This window comes from Amblyraja radiata, chromosome 38 (genome assembly GCF_010909765.2).
Source record: "Amblyraja radiata isolate CabotCenter1 chromosome 38, sAmbRad1.1.pri, whole genome shotgun sequence".
NCBI lineage: Eukaryota > Metazoa > Chordata > Chondrichthyes > Rajiformes > Rajidae > Amblyraja > Amblyraja radiata.
Genome location: NC_045993.1, coordinates 3,140,367 through 3,155,456, shown reverse-complemented (window position 1 = coordinate 3,155,456; position 15,090 = coordinate 3,140,367). Strand labels below are relative to the sequence as shown.

Here is a 15,090-nt window from a genome sequence, read left to right as displayed (position 1 = left end):
GTACCTGTCATCAAACTGTAGTAAGTTCTTATCCTGAAATGGATATGGATCATGTGCAGGCAGCTAACATGGGTTAGTTTACTGGAGTTTAGAAGGATGAGGATCTTATAGAAACATATAAAATTATAAAAGGACTGGACAAGCTAGATGCAGGAAAAATGTTCCCAATGTTGGGCGAGTCCAGAACCAGGGGCCACAGTCTTAGACTAAAGGGGAGGTCATTTAAGACTGAGGTGATAAAAACTTTTTCACCCAGAGAGTTGTGAATTTATGGAATTCCCTGCCACAGAGGGCAGTGGAGGCCAAGTCTCTGGATGGATTTAAAAGAGAGTTAGATAGAGCTCTAGCGGCTAGTGGAGTCAAGGGACTTGGGGAGAAGGCAGGCACGGGTTATTGATCGGGGACGATCAGCCATGATCACAATGAATGGCGATGCTCGCTCGAAGGACCGAATTGCCTCCTCCTGCACCTATTTTCTATGTTTCTATGTTTCTATGTTTATTATTGTCACATGCACCAAGATAAAGCGACAAGCGTTTTGTTGCATGCTTTCCAGTCAACAAGAACACTATGCATGATTACAATCAAGTTGGTTAGTTAGTTACATTTAAGCTTTAAGACAGTCACATGGATATGCAGGGAATGGAGGGATGTGGATCATGTGCATTAAAACAAGATTAGTGCACCTTGGTATCATATTTGGCACGGACATTATGGGCCAAAGAGCCTGTTCCTGTGCTATGCTTTTCAATGTTGGGACGCCAGATGGCACAATGGGCTAAGTGTTCGGCTGGCAACCGGAAGGTAGCCGGTTCGAATCCCGCTTGGAGTGCATACTGTCGTTGTGTCCTTGGGCAAGACACTTCACCCACCTTTGCCTGTGTGTGAATGTGTGTGAGTGATTGGTGGTGGTCGGAGGGGCCGTAGGCGCAGATTGGCAGCCACGCTTCCATCAGTCTGCCCCAGGGCAGCTGTGGCTACAGAAGTAGCTTACCACCACCGAGTGTGACTGAGGAGTGAATGAATAATGCGATGTAAAGCGCCTTGAGTATTAGAAAGGCGCTATATAAATCCCATCCATTATTATTATTATTAATGTTGTATGTTCTTTGCTGGAAATTCATCCCCACTGCATGGTCGCAACAGTGTAGGACACTTCCCAAGTACATTCCACAAACGATAAGTAACTGAATTGCAGCGGCACTGTGGCGCCGAGGTCGAGATGCTGCTTTACAGCGTCAGAGACCCAGGTTCGATCCTGACTGTCCATGCGTAGTTTATACGTTCTCCCTGTGACCGCGTGGGTTTTCTCCGGGTGCTCCGATTTCCTCCCACACTCCAAAGACGTACAGCTTTGCAGGTTAATTGGCTTCAGTAAAAATTGTATGTTGTCGCTATTGTGTAAGATACTAATAATAATAATAATAATGGATGGGATTTATATAGCGCCTTTCTAATACTCAAGGCGCTTTACATCGCATTATTCATTCACTCCTCAGTCACACTCGGTGGTGGTAAGCTACTTCTGTAGCCACAGCTGCCCTGGGGCAGACTGACGGAAGCGTGGCTGCCAATCTGCGCCTACGGCCCCTCCGACCACCACCAATCACTCACACACATTCACACACAGGCAAAGGTGGGTGAAGTGTCTTGCCCAAGGACACAACGACAGTATGCACTCCAAGCGGGATTCGAACCGGCTACCTTCCGGTTGCCAGCCGAACACTTAGCCCATTGTGCCTAGTGTACAGGGTGATCGCTGGTTGGGGCGGACTCAGTAGCCCAAAGGGCCTGTTTCTGTACTGTATCTCTGAAGTCTTAAGTCCAGAGTAAAGTCTAAAGATGTTGCCTGACCCTCTGAGTTAGGCGAGCACTTTGTGTCTATCCACAATTCTTCCATCTTTTACTCTGAGCTGGGCCGAAGGGCCTGTTTCCAGGCTGTATCTCAAAAACAAAACTAAACCCGTCTCTGACCACAGCGTTAATCCTTTTTTCTCCTTCCACGGATGGTGCCACGCCTAATGAGTGTTTCCGGCATTTTCTGCTTTTATTTCGGTTTCCATCATCTGAAATGTTATTGATTTTCATTTTGCAGTTTGTGTGTAAAAATCTGCTGCTGATTTTCCTTCCTTCCTTCCAGTCGTGACAACGTTGATGGCACTTCAGTTGGCCTTAAGTGCTTCGGTTTGAGAAAGATCCAAAATGCAATTCTTTGATTTTTTTTTTCTCATCCTTTACTTTTTTAAATGAAATGTCCCACCTCAGGCAGATAATTGGATTCCTTCCTGCACATTGCCAGTCCTGGTACATCGAGTACACTGAAACTCTTTTACGTCTGGAACAGTGAAAGGGGATCATCACGCCGGTGCTCTGATCAAATAATTGGGAATTTCCGCTTGAGGGAAAGAGCAAAGTCGTTACTTGTCCTCCCACAGTGTGTCGGAATCGCAGGCATTTTCACACCAGGAAGGTTCATTCTGTCACTACCCAAGACAGACTCAAAATGCTGGAGTAGCTCAGCGGGACAGGCAGCATCTGTGGAGAGAAGGAATGGGTGACGTTTCGGGTCGAGACCCTTCTTCAGACTCTGAGTCTGAAGTTGTTTGAAGTTAGAGAAATCAATATTCATACCACTGGGTTGTAAGCGAGGAGTGCAGCTACATAGTACCTTGAAGGTGCCGTCACGGATGGTCAAAAAGGCTTTTGGCACATTGGCCTTCATCAGTCAGAGCATTGAGTATAGAATTTGGAAGGTCATGTTGCAGTTATATAAGACATTGGCATACCTCATTTAGAGTATTGCACTCAGTTCTGGGCACAATGTTATGAACTTATACAGTGCAGAAACCGGCCCTTCGACCCACTGAGTCTGTGCCGACAAGCGATCCCTCTACAATAGCACTATTCTACACACCAGGGACAATTTACAATTTTTACCAAAGCCGTTTAACCTACAAACCTGTATGCCTTTGGAGTGTGGGAGGAAATCGGGGCACCCAGAGAAAATCCACTTAGTCACCGGGGGAACGTACAAACTCTGTACGGACAGCACCCAAGGTCAGGATGGAACCCGGGTCTCCGGCACTGTGAGGCAGTGTCTCTACCAGCTGTGCCACTGTAAACCAAACCAGAGGCGCCAATGAACGACTGACGATTCTCCCATTAAAACCCTTCTCTAAAGAGGAACAATGCAATACATTTTAGAAGGTATTTATTGACAAAAGTGCAACAACTAATGAGTGGAACGTGTGACTCACAACGGCAATCAATTGTACTCAATCTACGCAGAAAAACAAGTCTCTTTAATGAGTGGTGAAAACTGCAGCAATTCCACCTCCCCTCCCCCTCTATCCTCCCCCCCTTCCCCCTCCCCCCTCTCTCCTCCCCCCTTCCCCTCTCTCCTCCCCCCCCCGTTCCCTCTCCCCCCCCCACTAAAAACAGGCTCATTGTTACAATAAAAAAATACCGAACAGAACAAAACTCAAAAGTACTGGAGTAACTCAGCATGTTTAAGAAGGATCTACAGATGCTGGAAAATCGAAGGTAGACAAAAATGCTGGAGAAACTCAGCGGGTGAGGCAGCATCTATGGAGCGAAGGAAATAGGCGACATTTCGGGTCGAGACCCTTCTTCCGACTATTTGTGGTAGAGAGTGGGGAAAGCGGGAAAAGAGAGGTGAGTGTAGGACAAAGCCTGGCAAGAGATAGGTGGAAGGACACAGAGTGCTGGAGTAACTCAGCGGGTCAGGCAGCATCTGTGGAGAACATGGATAGGTGACGTTGCGGGTTGGGACTGCACAGTAGCTCATCTACACATGCACCGGCTTGCATCACAGCTTGGTTTTGGAACAGCTCTGCCCAAGACCGCACAAAATTGCAGAGAGTTGTGGATGTAGCCCAGTCCATTCCACAGACAAGACCTCCCACCATTGACTCCATTTACACCGCTCTGCCTTGGAAAAGCAGCCAACATAATCAAAGACTTGTCCGGTCATTCCTTCTTCTCCCCGCCCCCATCCACCAGCAAATACAGAAGCGTGAAAGCGCGCACCACCAGACTCAGGAACAGCTTCTTCCCTTCTGTTATCAGGCTTCTGAACGGTCCTTCCATAAGCTAGGGTACTGTCCGATTCACCTCTACCCCATTGCGGACATTGGACTTTGTCTCTGGAACTGGCTCGCTACAATGCTGAGAACTACCATGTGATAATAAAAGGAACCTTTGCATTATATTGGGGGGCGGCATGTTGGCGTAGGGGTAGAGTTGCTGCCTTGCAGAGCCAGAGACCCGGGATCGGTCCCTACTACAGGTGTTGTCTGTACGGAGTTCTCCCCGTGACCGTATGGGGTTTCCCCAAGTGCTCTAGTTTCCTCCCACACTCCAGAGACATACAGCTTTGTAGATTAATTGGCTTCGGTAAAAATTGTAAATTGTGCATAGTGTTTTTGTGCAGATAGGTTTTTTTGCCTTCCATCACAGCGAGGAGGAGATGCGCTGTGATGGATGTCTGTGTAAATTGTGTTGTGTCTTGGGTCTTTTTTTTCATGTGTGTATGACTGCAGAAACAACATTTCATTTGAGCCTCTATGAGGTTCAAGTGACAAATACATTGTATTGTGTATTGTGTGTGTAGGAGGATAGTGCTAGTATACTTCGATGGGCTGAAGGGCCTGTTTCGATGCTGTATCTCCAAATTGAACTAAAACTACTAGTGTTTGGCATGATTGTGTTTGTCTAGAGCATTATTAGACAGCATGCAAAACAAAGCTTTTTCACTGTACTCGGAAGAAGTGACACTAATAAACCTATATCTAAACTTAAAACTAATTGCAGAGGGGATTGCAAGCAGAGCAACTGGGGCTCTGTAACCAGCGGAGCTTACAAACGATACGGGGAATCTCCCTGGCCTGCATGGCTCAGCTTCTCATAATAAACTTGCTGAGGCAGGAAGAAATCGGGTGACTCAGACCTTCTGTGATGTGCGCAGTCTCTTGTTTGTGTTGTGTGTGTTCTTACTCATAGCTGCAGGTAACTGGGTACAAAGCACAGAGCTGTAATTCACTCAAAGAGCTCTGATCTAGTTAACATTTAGTTTGGTTTAGTTTCATTTAGAGATATAGCGTGGAGGCAGGCCCTTCGGCCCACTGAGTCCGTGCCGACCAGCGATCCCCGCACTTTGACACTATCCTACACACACGCACCGGATAATTTTACATTTATACCAATTAACCTACAACCTGTATGTCTTTGGAGTGTGGGAGGAAACCGAAGATCTCGGCGAAAACCCACGCAGGTCACGGGGAGAAGGAACAAACACAGTACAGACAGCGCCCGTAGTCAGGATCGAACCCCTGTCTCCGGCGCTGCAAGCGCTGTAAGGCAGCAACTCTACCGCTGCGCCACCGCACCGCCTCAAGGCTTAACGACAAGTATTTGCTCAACATTCACCGGTACCAAATTATCGTACAGCCTTTGAGTCACTCTGAGGCAGTGGGATTTAAAAATACTGTGCGTATAATAGACGTTTGCTCCATATTTTTAGGACTTTGTTTACTATCCATCAACTTTCAGCTTTTGTTCTCTGAAGACTCAAGCTGAAGCAGAGCTCCAAGCCTATTTATCACTGCCATTATTGAATATGCAAGTTGAAACGGTCATAAGGAAGGCAAATGCAATGTTAGCACTCATTTCGAGAGGACTGGTCGGCAGCGGTAGGATTTCTGTCTTACAGCGCTTACAGTAGCAGGGACCCAGGTTTGATCCCGACTATGGATGCTGACTGTGCGGAGTTTGTACGTTCTCCCCGTATCCGCGCGGGTTTCCTCCAAGATCTTCGGTTTCCTCCCACACTCCAAAGACGTACAGGTTTGTAGGTTAATTGCCTTGGTATATATGTAGAAAAATTGTCCCTAGTGTGTGTCGGATAGTGTTAGTGTGCGGGGATCGCTGGTCGGTGCGTTAAGGCACTGGTTAGACCACATTTGTGGGGTGGAGATTGCAACCTTCACGTGGACCACCCTGTTTCGATGAATGCAATCAACCTGGCGTGCACAATCAATTAAGATCAAATAGAACAAGTTGTCCTACAACTTTAGTCTGTGTACGCCATACACAAGAAGAAGAAGTCCACATTTGGAGTATTGTGAGCAGTTTTGAGACACATATCTGAGGAGGGATGTGCTGGCGTTGGAGAAGGTCCAGAGGAGGTTTACGAGATGAATGGGTTAACGTATGATGTGTGTTTCAACATGTTGAAAATTTTGCGGCAGTCGCCCAAAAAAATTGCCTAAGTGGGACCGGCCCATTACTGCAGCAGCACAACAGAATATGGAAACTCAAAACAATAATATACTCTAAACTCTAAACAATATTATAAACGAGAAAATAAAGTTCAGTGTACTGTATATATATTCACACACACTGAACTTTATATATATGATAGGATAAACAGTCAGAAACATCCTTATAGTTTGGAAATATTAAAGATTAGAGAGAATAGACAAGTAGCTCTGAGGTGATGCCTAGGTCCATGTGTGTGTGTGTGTGTGTGTGTGTGTGTGTGTGTGTGTGTGTGTGTGTGTGTGTGTGTGTGTGTGCGCGTGTGCGTGTGTGTGTGCGTGTCTGCGTGCGTGTCTGCGTGTGTGTGTCTGCGTGTGTGTCTCTGTGTGTGTCTCTGTGTGTGTCTCTGTGTGTGTCTCTGTGTGTGTGTGTGTGTGTCTCTGTCTGGGTGTGTGTGGCTGTATGTGTGTGTCTCTGTATCTCTCTGTGTCTGTGTGTGTGTGTGTGTCTGTCTGCGTGTCTGTGTGTGTATGTGTCTGTGAGCGTGTCTGTGTGTGTATGTGTCTGTGAGCGTGACTGTGTGTGTCTCTGTGTATGCGTGTGTGTGTGTCTGTGTGTGCGTGTTCGTGTGTATGTGTCTGTGTGTGTGTGTGTGTCTGCATGTGTGTCTGTGTGTGCGAGCATGTGTGCATGTGTGTGACTGTGTGTGTGTGTGTGCGTGCGTGCGTGCGTGTGTGTGTGTGTGTGTGTGTGTGTGTGTGTGTGTGTGTGTGTGCGCGTGCGTGCGTGCGTGTGTGTGCGCGCGCGGACTGTCGACCCTTTTTGTCTCACCATGAGTTAACACAGTAATACAATTGCCAGCTGCCCTCCCCAACTACACTGAGAGAGAGCTCTTGATCATTAGTGCACTCCGGAGGTAAATCACTCTCTCTGCTTCCCCGTCATGCAATGGTGAAATATGTAAATGTCAGATGTAAGTAAACAACACTGATGTTTGATGGAGACTCTGTAATACCTGTCAGTCTGTTTGAAAAGGCATCCCTGGTGCTGACACAATAAAAGCTATTCCATCAAATCACAGCCTCACATGTCACCAACACAGGCAAGTCCTGTCCTCCATTTACTTAAAGCAATTAAACTGCCTTCCAAACCATTGCTCTGCTCCTGAACCTGACCCCAACAGAATGTTAATACTGACAAGCCAAGCATCAATACAAGGGGGTCTAAACGGAGCACAAGGTTGCACAGCTGTATGATAAGTCCGTATGTCAGAAAGAACTGCAGATGCTGGTTTGAATCAAAAGTAGACACTAAATGCTGGAGTTACTCAGCAGGACAGGCAGCATCTCTGGAGAGAAGGAATGGGTGAAGTTTCGGGTTAACGCCCTTCAGCCTGAAGAAGGGTCAGGGTATTGTATAATAGGCCCACTGACTCCAGATCTCTTAGAGAGAGTGGTCGTTTTTTGAACTGATTTGTGCTTCCACAACCTCAGATAGCACTCAATTTTATGTTGCATGCTTTCTCTATGATTTCTCTCTATCCCAGTCATAAAGCACAGAAACAGGCCCTTCAGCCCCTCATCCCTGCCAACCATGATACCCCATCTAAGGTAGTTCCATTTACCTGCATTTGGTCCATGTCATTCTAACCCTTTCCTATCCAAGTGTATTTTAAATGCTGTTTATAGTACCTGCCTCAACCACCTCCTCTGGCAGCTCGTTCCATACCTACACCATCCGCTGGGTGAAAAAGTTGCACCTCAGGTTCCCATTAAATCTTATCCCTCTCACCATAATCCTACCTACTTTGATTCCTGATTCCCGATCGGACTTTGCTGGCTTTACCTTGCACTAAACGTTATTCCCTTATCGTATCTATACTCTGTAAATGACTCGATTGTAGTCATGTATTGTCTTTCTGCTGACTGGATAGTACGCAACAAAAGCTTTTCACTGTTCCTCGGTACACGTGACAATAAACTAAACCAAACTGGGTAAAAGACTCCATGAATTCACCCTTCATGATTTTGTACACCCCTATAAGATCACCCCTTATCCTCCTGTACTCCAAGGAATAAAGTCCTCGCCTGCCCACCCTCTCCCTATAGCTTAGGCCCGCGAGTCCTGGCAGGCACGGAAATTGTTATCAAAACATGCAGGGGACACAATTTCTTGGCGGCCATGTGCACGCATGCGTAAACACACACATGCACACGTGGGCACATGCGCACACACGTGAGGCTTCGGCCGTGGGCCCTGTGGACGGCAACATCGGGAGCTGACCTGGTTGGTGACTGACTCCGAACTCCAGCAACAGCAGCTTCGTCCGCCCCGAATCATCGGGCTTGAATCGGCCCGTTCACAGGGTCTTTCATCGGCTGGCGGGGGCTTCAACATCAGGAGCCTCGATTGCCTCGATGCAGTAGTTTGATTTTAAGCCGCTCCGGGCGCTGAAAGGCCCCGCCAACAGGCCGACACAGCCCTTAGAAAGCGGTCCGGATTACAAAACATGGGGGGGATCGTGTCCCCCACCTCTCAAAGCAGGGGGGAGGGGGGGACACATGTCCCCCCCCGGGATTTCCGCCCCTGACCTGGCAACATCCTCATAACTCAGAATATAAGGTGATTAGCAAAGGGACCAAAGGAAACTTATGAATCTATGGGGGTTTTTACACCATAAGTCAGGGGTTCCCAACTTTTTTCGTCCCGTTTACCCCCGGCAACGTTATTAGCACATAACAATATTATTTCACTTATTTGGGAACAAGTAATGATGAACAGATACCGGTATACCAGAACCAAACACAGTCAGTCAATGAGAAAAAATATGTACACATCCACAATCAACAAATGTATCCCCTGGGGGTAAATCTACCCCAGGTTGGGATAAGTGGTTTGGGGTCTGAAATATGCTCTTCTGGGTTGGAGGGGAAGTTAAGTCTAAAGGTGATCAAAACTAGCTGACAACGCTTCTGGGGGAGTTTGGGGCAATGGGACACAGCCAATGTGACCTAGAAAGGACCTGACAAACGCACCACTCTCTGTGAGAAAAAGTGTTTCCTCATCTCAGTTTCTAAATTTCTCAATTTTGGCTGATCGATCTTTCCCGCTCAACCCCATTCTCCTGCCTTCTCCACAGGCAGCATCTCTGGAGGAATTTCGATCGTCGAAACTTCGGGTTGGGACCCTTCTTCAGACTGATTGTAGTGGGGGCGAGAAAGCTGGAAGAGAGCGTGGGGATGGGACTAAGCCAATTCTCTTGGGTAGTTGAGAGTCACGACTGGATCCACAGCCTGTCGGGCAGCGTGTTCCAGATCAGAAGAAATTGCACCATTAAAATTAATGCTCACAAGTCCAGATATACTGGAGTTTAGAAGGACGAGGGGGACCTTATAGGAACTTAACGAATAGTGAAAGGCCTGGATAGAGTGGATGCGGAGAGGATGTTTCGACTTGTGATAGAGTCTAGGACCAGAGGCCACCATAACCTCAGAATAAAATGATGTACCTTTAGAAAGGAGATGAGGAGGAATTTGGTGAATCTGTGGAATTCTTTGCCACAGACGGCGGTGGAGGCCAAGTCTTTGGGTATTTTTAAGGCGTAGATTGAAGGATTCTTGATCAACAAGGGTGTCGACGATTATGGGGAGAAGGCAGGAGAATGGGGATGAGAGGGAAAGATAGATCAGCCATGATTGAATGGCGGAATTGGCTTGATGGGCTGAATGGCCTAATTCTGCTCCTAGAACATGAACTTACAGGATGTAGCCTTCAGTTACTGACCACTGCCCCATTTCTCAGTAGGAAGCTTCTCCCCACCCACTCCTTCCCAGTGAGAACCTTTCTCAAGTTCAAGTTCAAGTTCAAGTGAGTTTATTGTCATGTGTCCCTGTATAGGACAATGAAATTCTTGCTTTGCTTAAGCACACAGAAAATAGTAGGCATTTACTACAAAACAGATAAATGTGTCCATATACCATGATATAAATATATACACACATGAATAAATAAACTGGTAGTGCAAATAACAGAAAGTGGTTGCTAATAATCAGAGTTTTGTCCGAGCCAGGTTTAATAGCCTGATGGCTGAGGGGAAGTAGCTATTCCTGAACCTGGTTGTTGCAGTCTTCAGGCTCCTGTACCTTCTACCTGAAGGTAGCAGGGAGATGAGTGTGTGGCCAGGATGGTGTGGGTCCTTGATGATACTGCCAGCCTTTTTGAGGCAGCGACTGCGATAAATCCCCTCGATGGAAGGAAGGTCAGAGCCGATGATGGACTGGGCACTCCCAGGGCAGAATTGCCAAAGACGAGAGGGCATAGCTTTTGAGAGGGGCAAAGTTTAAAGGAAATGTTTTGTTGAAATACACGGAGTGGTGGGGGGCGTGGAACATGCAGCCGGGAGTGGGTCATGGAGCCAGATGCAACGGTGGCATCCAAGAGACCTTTGGATGTGCGGGGAAATGGAGGACTATGGACCATGCGCAGGTGGGAAGATGAGTTTAGCTTGGCCTCATGTTCAGCATGGCCATTCATGGGCCGAAGGACCCACATTTCTGCGCCGTGCTCTTCGCAAAATGGAAAACCTTAACTGAAACACGATAAAACAAAGTCTCCAAATCTCACCGACATCGGTTTACTCAACCACGAGATGAAAGCCCTTTTGCAAACCCCAGAAACGCCACTGACTTACGAAGGACCCCGCGATCAATCAGAACTTTTGTTTCAACTCTTTCCACGAGAGGCTTTTCCAGCAACTTACAACATACACTGCCGTACACTGTCTACATAAAGCACCTCCAGAGAATACCAGCAAAAGGCCTTCGGTACAATAACCATATAACCATATAACCATATAACAATTACAGCACGGAAACAGGCCATCTCGGCCCTACAATAGCAATGCATTAAAACAGTTTTGATGCATAATAACTGGGACTACATGTCTTTTAAACATACAAGGAAATCATGTGATAGGAGCAGGATTAGGCCTTTCGGCCCATCAAGTCTACTCCGCCATTCAATCATGGCTGATCTATCTCTCCCTCCCAACCACATTCTCCTGCCTTCTCCCCATAACCCCTGACACCCGCACTAATCAAGAATCTATCTATCTCTGCCTTGAAAATGTCCATTGACTTGGCCTCCACAGCCTTCTGTAGCAAATAAATCCACAGATTCACCCTCCCCTGACTAAAGAAATTCCTCCTCATCTCCTTCCTTTCATTCTGAGGCTGTGACCTCTGGTCCTAGACTCTCCCACTAGTGGAAACATCCTCTCCACATCCACTCTATTTCACTATTGGGTAAAGTTTCAATGAGGTGTCTCCCTCATCCTTCTAAACTCCAGCGAGTGGATATAATATACATAGTGGCTTTGTCTGTGTATATATATATAAACCAATAATCTTGGAGAAGATATGGACAAGATATTAAAAATGTGTCTTACCTTCTTGATTAATTCAGCTCAACCCCGATTATATCCGTGGTTCTCTCATGTTTTATCACAGCAGATTAAAATCCCTCGGCTTCCCAACGCTTTCCGTTCATAATGTGCTCAATTCACTTTACAGGGTTCGGTCTCTTTGTACCATGTGGTCCGAGTCTCATTCCTGACGATGGGATCCAACTCTGTCGGTAATTTACAACAAAAAACACACATTTTACAAAGGAGAAGCCCCACCTTACCTCTCAAGGCAACAGAGGAAGAGAGAGAGAAAATGAGAGTTTTTTTTAATTGATAGATCGATGAATGGGCATAGAGTGGAGGCTGAGAGAGAAAAATTGAGACGGAGAGAGAGAGATAGAAAGAGTGAACATAAATAGAGGGAAATAGTACGCCCGTTATGGATATTTATATGGCATTGCATTGCGAAGAAGGTGGATGAATTAGTGGACGTACGCACACTGAGATACTGAGAGAATTGTAGTCTCATACAAAGGGAAACATAGAGGAGAGGTACAGATAGGTACATTCTCTGAGGCAAAAGGAAAAGATTAAATTGGTGGAGTGTTTGAAAAATCAATTAGGGCTTAACACAGTTAATAGCAAGATGCTTTAAATATCCACCAGTAGATATTTAATTTCCTGATGTGATAGGCATGAAATCATGTTATACATTTGTACTATGAATGGACCTAATATTAGATCAACATACATTAGATCAGAGGCTACACAATATATAGTGTAACCTCGTGTAAATCTAATATATGGGACCTTTATTTCAAATACGCGTACAGCCTGTAGATGCGGCATATTTAATAAGTTCTCTGTCATATTATAGTTAGATAACTTGCCAAACAGCGATCGATGGATGTATTGGGCGCATTATATATGCCCCGCTAAAGAGCGCAAACATACACGGGTATATAATCAGAAACATAGTTGTGTCCTAGGACCGTGATTCATAGAATCCATGCATTATAGATCAGAACATCCAAACCAGCATTCCCCCTTTTGCAGCTAGCTGTGCACACTTGCCCAACGCTCTCAGATCAGGAGGTCTTCGACATCTGCTAATCAAAGCGGAATAACCAAAGGGCTACGTCCTCCCACGTATTGCTCTGCCTCCGACAGATAACAGCACACTGAAGTTCCTCAAGTTAAATTGGTTAATATTAAAACGCTATCTCGTAGCTACTGTGTATATATACACACGCACACACTTGCTTCCCCATCTGTGTCAGAACCGTGTAAATTACAACCACTGGTCCTCCCTCCTCAACGCCTCTGTGTCTCCCGTGATATCCAACCACTTGCAATATATTATTGATTTTCTGACAAGGCATGCAACAATCTTCAACCACGCACCCATATACATGCTGCCACCTACCTGTGCCGTGTGTAGCCAAGTTAAAACTCATATAGTTGTGAGGATGTGTGACCCATACTGATGTATTCACTCGGTCTATTCCCGTAACCAATGCCCGGCACCTATTCTCGAGACTGTTCCCCCATACAACGTTGACTGCAAAAGATGATGAATCCGCCTGCTCCACTCACATGTAGCGGTTCCGTGCTACAGATTCATACGTTGCCAGGTTGTGGGTTATTCCCTACATTGCCACCAGAATCACCAGACACACGTTGATAGTGGGACATGCGCGACCCCGGATAGGGATTCTCACTCGGTAAATCTGAATGATTTTCTCAAATGCTCAGTTCCAATGCAAGGCTGTGTCCCTGGATTACCGAGCAAAAAGACTGCTGCAATATATTTCACCCAGGCAATCATCAGATTGGATTAAATATCGAGGGATTCTGTTTTACTTTGATGGAGGTATTTCATTTACACATTGTCACACACACACTGACACACACACACACACACACACTGTCACACACACACACACTGTCACACACACACACGCGCACACACACACTGACACACACACACACACACACACACACACACACTCACACACACACACACACACTGTCACACACACACACACACTGTCACACACACACACTGCCACACACACTGTCACACACTGTCACACACACTGTCACACACACACACACTCAGTGTCACACACACACACACACACAGTCACACACACACTGTCACACACACACACACACACACACACACACACACACACACACACACACACACACACACACTGACATATACACACACACACACACACACACACACACACTGACACACACACACTCACACACACACACACTGTCACACACACACTGACATATACACACTCACTCACACACTGACACACACTGACTCACACACACACTGACACACACACACACTCTCTTTCGCACATACACATACATCACTTCTTGTAAAGGTGCAGCACTGACAGTTTTCAAAGCCCTTAAGACTTGCAAATTTGCAAACCACCAAATGTTGACTGGCTGTGAATCTAGTGAGTGAAGACTAGCTTCACCAAACAGATTCCATGTCAGATAACGGTGACAAATTTATATTCCTTTCATTTCTCTCCCCCCTCTCTGCCGATGATTTATTTCTCTGTTATTAAAAACATTTTTTTTTTTTTTGCCATAGCTCTCTTCCAATACAGAGAGCCGTTGTGTCTCCCTGGATTCTTTGAATCACAAACCATTCCTTTTATTTAAGAAAGCTAAGTTGCAGCTTTAAGTCCACGCGCACAGACAGACACAAATGCTTATACTGCATACAGAGAAAGATTTTTGTCTTTCCTCCCCTCAAGAAACAAGGTTAAAAAATGTCTCATACCTCAGCAGAAAGGCTGCTTCCATCTCCAGGGCTGACCCACAAATGGATTCTCTTGCCAAATAAATATCCCCTCTAATGAAAATTTGAGGATTGAATGGAATATAGGTGCTGTTCGTTCTGCAGTGCTGAGGGTTGCTTGTGTGCTGAACAGCTAACTCCACTTATAGACTCGGTGGCTGTCTCTCTCTCTCTCTCTCTCTCCCTCCCTCTCACGATCTTTCCCCCTTGCTCTCTCTCTCTCGCTCTCCGTATTTCTGCTACACACATGACACCCATACACGTATCTGTATACACATGTAGATGTGTGTGTAATACGTATATACAAACACATCCATGCACACACACACACACACAGAGGGAGAGAGCGAGAGAGAAGGGCTGATGCTGCTATTGGAAGCTCCTGCAGCAAGCTGGGATTTTATTGGCATTTAAAAGAAAGTGATTAATTCTGGCTGGCTTGATTGAAAAGGTTTAGCTTCAACACTGCAACACGCTGCTTCCAGCTGGAGTGGGGCTTCACTGGACAGTCAGACGGAATTGCTAAAAAAAAAGAATCGAATATTAAATCAAAAATTCTGTGCCTCATGCA

General features: G+C 46.1%; 1 long non-coding RNA gene across 1 annotated transcript in view; it reads right to left on the bottom strand.

The window, feature by feature from the left end:
- LOC116966954 overlaps window positions 1–14,694 on the bottom strand; it is a 101,973-nt gene extending 87,279 nt beyond the window's left edge. The window contains exons 1-2 of the long non-coding RNA XR_004410100.1: window positions 14,502–14,694; window positions 11,726–11,907 (exon numbers count right to left, since the gene is read on the bottom strand). This is a non-coding gene — a long non-coding RNA (uncharacterized LOC116966954). The remainder of the gene's footprint in view (window positions 1–11,725; window positions 11,908–14,501) is intronic.
- Between the last annotated feature and the right edge of the window lie 396 nt (window positions 14,695–15,090).